Raw genomic sequence first — 6,000 nt, 5'->3', positions numbered from 1 at the left:
TTCGAATCCCGACCCCGCCGCTTGTCGGCTGTGTGACCGTGGGCAAGTCGCTTCATTCATTCATTCGGTAGTATTTATTGAGCGCTGACTATGTGCAGAGCACTGGACTAAGCGCTTGGAACGGGCGACAGATAGGGACCGCCATCCCTGCCCATTCTCGGGGCCTCAGTTCCCTCCTCTGTCAAAGGGGGATGAAGACCGGGAGCCTTGGTATCTGTTAAGCGCTTCCTAGGTGCAGAGCACTGTTCTAAGCGCCGGGGCAGATACAGGGTCATCAGGTTGTCCCACGTGAGGCTCACGGTCTTCATCCCCATTTTCCAGAGGAGGGCACTGAGGCCCAGAGAAGTGAAGCGACTCGCCCACAGTCACACAGCTGACAGGTGGCGGAGCCGGGATTCGAACCCATGATCTCTGACTCCCAAGCCCGGGCTCTTTCCACTGAGCCACCTAGTGAGCGCTTACCAAATACCAACGTTATTGTTATTAAGTTGCCCCGTGTGGGGTTCAGTCTTAAACATTTTAATAGTAATAATGTGGGTATTTGGTAAGCGCTTACTATGTGCAGAGCACTGGTCTAAGCACCGGGGGAGATCCAAGGTGATCGGGTTAAATCCCACGTGGGGCGCCCAGTCTTCATCCCCATTTGACAGGTGAGGGAAGTGAGGCCCAGAGAAGCTAAGTGGCTTACCCGAGGTCACACGGCAGACAAGTGGCGGAGCCGGGATTAGAACCCACGTCCTCCGACTCCCAAGCCCGGGCCCTTTCCACTGTGCCACGCTTGCTTCTCTGCGTACAGCAGAGTTGATGACGGCGATGGTATATGTTAAGCACTTACTATGTGCCAAGCACTGTTTTTAAGCGCTGTGGTAGATTCGGGGTCATCAGGTTGTCCCACGTGGGGCTCCCGGCCTTCTTCCCCATTTTCCGGATGAGGTCACTGAGGCACCGAGAAGTGAAGTGACTCGCCCAGAGTCACACAGCTGACAAGCTGTTCATCCCCTCGATTCTGTTTATCGCTGTTGTTTTGGTCCGTCTCCCCTGATTAGACCGTGAGCCCGTCAGAAGGCAGGGACCGTCTCTATCTGTTACCGATTTGTACATTCCAAGCGCTTAGTACAGTGCTCTGCACATAGCGCTCAAAAACTATTGAATGAAGGGGCGGAGTCGGGATTAGAACCCACAACCTCTGACTCCCAAGCCCGGGCTCTTTCCACTGAGCCGTGCTGCTTCTAGACACCTGCCCTGCCCACAGCGAATGTACAGTCTCGGGGGGCGGGGAAGACATTAATATAAATCGGTAATTTGTAGCATGGTAAGCTTAAGGAGTTTACAGTCTAGCAGAGGAGATGGGCATTAAGATAGATTACAGGGAGGGGAGGCGACCAGTAGGAAAGCTTAGAACAGCGCTTGGCCCATAGTAAGCGCTTAACAGATGCCGTCATTATTATTGTAAGTTTAGAACGGTGCTTGGCACAGAGTAAGCGCTTAACAGATACCGTCATAGTAATCACAGAGATGCTGTGAGGGTGCAGTGAGCGCTTAAGTAGGAAACAGACTCGAGTGACACAGTAGAGAAGGAGATTGGGTGGAGAGATGTCAGGGAAGGCTTTGTGAGGGAGATGTGATTTTTAGTAGTCCCTTGATGGAGAGAGTGGTGCTAGAGCATTTCAGAGAATTATCCCTGTACCTTTGACTGTAGAGGTGTAGTGTTTTGGTTTTATCTCCGGCCACTTGTTCCTCCGCTTCCTGCAGTAAAGTTATAATCCTTTGTCTTTGGAGTTCCCCGGTGTGCTGTCTCTGCTCGTGCACTTTTGGGGTTTGTTTTTTTTTTTTCTGGTATTTGTTAAGCTCTGTTCTGAGCACAGGGTAGATACGAGATAATCAGGTCGGACACAGTTCTTGTCCCACGTCGTCACACAGAGGGAAGAGGATTTAATCCCCATTTTACCGGTGAGGTGACTGGAGCACAGAGCTGCCCGGGGTCACGCAGCAGGCAAGCGGCAGAGCCGGGCCTAAAACCCAGGTCCTCCGACTCCCGAGCCCGTGCTCTTTCCACTGGGCCGTGCTGCTGCTGCAGCCGAACGCTGCTCATGGAGATCCGATGAGTCAATCAACTAATCGGATTTGACTGCTTACTGTGGGCAGAGCACTGTCCTAAGTGCTTGGGAGAGTACGGTGTGACAGATTGGTAGGTAACGGCTAAGGGCACGGGCCTGGGAGTCAGAAGGACCTGGGTTTTAACCCCGGCTTTGCCACGAGTGGCCGTGTGACGTTGGGCAAGTCACGTAACTTCTCTGGGGCCCCAGTTCCCCTATCTGTAAAATGGGGATTCAGAGTGTGAGCCCCATGTGGGCCGAGGACTCTGTCCACGTGATTAAGGTGGATCTACCCCAGCTCTTAGAACGGCGCTTGGCACATAATCAGCACTTAACTAGTACTGTGATTATTATCATCATTATTATTATTAAGTTCCCTGCCCACAAGGAGTTTACAGTCTAGAGAGGGAGACAGTATAAATAGGGTACAGACATGTACCAAAATGCAGAGGCGCTGAGGGTTAGGTGAATAAAAGATGCAAATCCGAGTACAAGGGTGACGCCAAAGGGAGTGAGAGAAGAGTAAATGAGAGCTTAGTGGGGGAAGGTCTCTTGGAGGGGTTGGGATTTTGATAATGCTTTAAAAGTGGGGAGAGTGAACCAGACCGAGCTGCTGTATGTAATTCAGTTCTCTAGCTAGGCAACTCTTCTATTGCTTCCTCCTTGAAACCCAGGTCCACAACTTCCCACCTCTTAGAAGAAACACTTAACTCCCTCCGGAAGCTCCACATACTCGCACTGACTCCCTCCCTATTACAGTTAATCTGTGGTATTTATTGAGCTCCTGCTGTGGGTGGAAAACTGAAGTAAGTGCTTGGGAGAGCGGTAGACAGGATCCCTGCCTTCAAGGATCTTACAGTCTAACTGGGGGAGACAGATGCTGAAATGAATTACAGCCAGGAAGAAAGTAATAGAGAATAAAGATAGTTACATAGGTACCGAGGACGTACGGTCGGGGCCGAGTGAGTTCAGAAGTTCTCGAGTGGCAGGTGGAATATGGGGTACAGATGTAATAGTGGTATTTAAGTGCTTACTCTGTGCTAAACACTGTACTAAGAGCTGGGGTGAATATAATACAGTCGGACCGGACGTGGTCCCTGTCCCACATCGGGCTGACGGTCTAAGGGGAAGGGAGAACAGATATTTAATCCCCATTTTACAGATGAGATCGAGGGACAGAGAAGTGACTTGCCCAAGGCCACAGAGCAGGCGAGTGGGAGGACTCGGGATTAGAGCCCAGGTCCCCTGCCTCCAAGGCCGTATTCTTCCCACCAGACGGGGGAGGTGAGAGTCATTCAGGGAGGGTCTCTGCCAGGAGGGCTTTGAAGATGGGGAGCAGGAGTGGTCTGCCAACTCTGCGGGGGGAAGGGATTTTCAAGCAGTCGAGAGGGCGTGAGCAAGACAGCAACTGTGGGAGAGGCCACGGGGAGGTGCGGAGTAGGTTGGCTTGATATGAAGGGGGAGAAAAGGACGGATAAGTAGGCGAGAGAGAGCTGACTCAGTACCTTAAAGACAATCGTCAGGAATTTCGGCGTGATGCAGAGATTGGAGATTTTTGAGGAGCGGGGAGAGGGGTGCAGAGTGATGTTTGGAAAAAAATGATCCAGGCAGCAGGGTGAAGTGTGGACTAGAGGCTAGTCGATCAGCAAGGGTGCTCATGCGGAAATCAAGCCAGAATATGACAGGCCTGGGCCAGCCTGGACCTCGTGGGCTTTGGTGATGGACTCAATATGAGGCTTCACACGAGGGGAGGAATCAAGGATTATGTCAGGGGGGCTTGAAAAATGGGGAAGAAGCTGACATTGCCATCTATGATGGGAAAGCTAGGAGGAGTGGATTTGGGAGGTAGAATATCAACCTTCAAATGTGAAGTTCCCAAAATGTCTCCATCGCCTTCCCGCCATACTATATCACACCCTCCCCATCCTCCTCTTTCCCATCTATTTCTCCAGGTCTCCCGCCTGCTCTTAGATCTACCCCCTCTATCTGTGCCTCTGTGAACCCATCCTCTCAAAAACGCTTCTCCCTTTCCGTTAGCATCACTCCGTCTCCGCTATAGCTCCTTCCCGTGTGCCTTCAGACCCACTCGGGCCCGCTAAAAAAAAACCCATCTGAATCCCACATGCCCCTCCAAATATCCCCCCATCACCTTGCTCCCTTGCCTGTCCAAACTCTGAGTGGGTTGTATAGAATACTGCCTTCGCCTCCTCTCTACCGACTCTCTTCTTGACCCTCTACCATCAAGCTTTTGCCCCCTTCCCTCCACTCACAGTGACAAAACTCTCCCAGGTCACCGATGCAACCAAAGAAGCCAAGCAGCCGGGGTGGGAAGTGAGATGATGTCAGGGTGAGCACATAATGATGGGTTAAAAAAACAGCCCATCCTCACTGAAAATGTGCCGTGGGAATACTTGGAGAGAGGAACTTTAGGGTCTAGAATTTTTCGTCGGGAAGCGAGCGCGTTAAGGACTCTATCCTAATCCTCCTTTACCTCTCAGCCACCCGACACACTGGATTATTTCCTCCTCTCTGAAACATTTTCAGACCTTGGGATCACCAACATAGTACTCACCTGCTTCTCCTCCTACCCAGTTTCATCTGCCCCTCTTCTACCTCTAAATTCCCTAACTGTGGCTGTTCTGCGAGTATCTACCTCGGGTCCCTTGCTCTTCTTCTTCCACAGTCTTGGCAGCTCATTCATTCGCGTGATGTCCGCTCCCTCCTCTCCGTGGATGGCTCCCAGACCTACTTCTCTTGCCCTAACCTGTTATCTAGTGGACGATCCCACATCTCCTCTTGCCTCCAAGACATCTCCTCTTCAGTATCCCGCTGTTACCTCGAGCCCAGCGTGTCGAAAAATCGGACTTTTTTTTAACGGCGTCCGTTCGGCGCTTACTGTGTGCCAGGCACGGTACGGAGTGCTGGTGTGGATACAGGATAATCAGGGTGGACACAGACGGTCCCACGTGAGGCTCACAGTCTTAATCCCCATTTTACAAGGGAGGTGACCGACCCACAGAGAAGTAAAGTGACTTGCCCACGGTCACACGGCAGACGAGTGGCGGTGCTGACGTTAGACCTTTCCACTACGCCATGCTGTCGCTTATCTTCCCGTCTAAATCCACTCCTCCTAACTTTTCCGTCTCTGTTAAAAACACCTCCGTGATCCTTGTCCCGGCAGCCCGTAGCCTTAAGGGGCATCTTCACGTCAGTGCCTTTTGCGCTCTCGTTCAGTCACCTGCTAGGCCCTGCTAGGGCTTCCTCCCCAGCATTTTCCAGATCTGTTCCTTCCTCTTCGCCCAGGTATCACCCTCGCCCAAACTCTTGTCGTGGCGTGATTGGTGTATGGTATCTGCCTCCTCCCTGCCTTCATCCCCTCCCCCGTTCAGTCTGTATCCTCAGCGATGGTATTTATTGAGCGCTTACTACATGCAGACCGCAGTGCTAAGCGCTTGGGAGAGTACAGCACAACAGAGTTGGAAGACACGGCCCCTGCCCACACGAGCTTTTAGTCTCTGTAATAATAATAACGATGGTATTTGAGCGCTTACTATGTGCCAAGCATTGTTCTAAGCGCCGGGGGAGATACAGGGTAATCAGGTTGCCCCACGCGGGGCTCACAGTCTTAATCCCCATTTTCCAGATGAGGTAACAGGCCCAGAGAAGTGACGTGACTTGCCCAGGGTCACACAGCTGACAAGCGGCGGAGCAGGGATCAGAACCCACGACCTCCGACTCCCAAGCCCGGGCTCTTTCCGCTAAACCTCGCTGCTTCTCTGTATACTGTGTGCTCGTGACTCAATCATCCTGAAAGACCCCAGCCCGCTTCTGTGCTCGCAAACTGCCGGTGGTTTCCCGTCTTCCGCATCCAGGGCAAACGCTGTTAGCTGTAAGGCTTTCCACC

Source organism: Ornithorhynchus anatinus, chromosome X5 (genome assembly GCF_004115215.2).
Source record: "Ornithorhynchus anatinus isolate Pmale09 chromosome X5, mOrnAna1.pri.v4, whole genome shotgun sequence".
NCBI classification, from domain to species: domain Eukaryota; kingdom Metazoa; phylum Chordata; class Mammalia; order Monotremata; family Ornithorhynchidae; genus Ornithorhynchus; species Ornithorhynchus anatinus.
Note: the sequence above shows the minus strand (reverse complement) of the source record.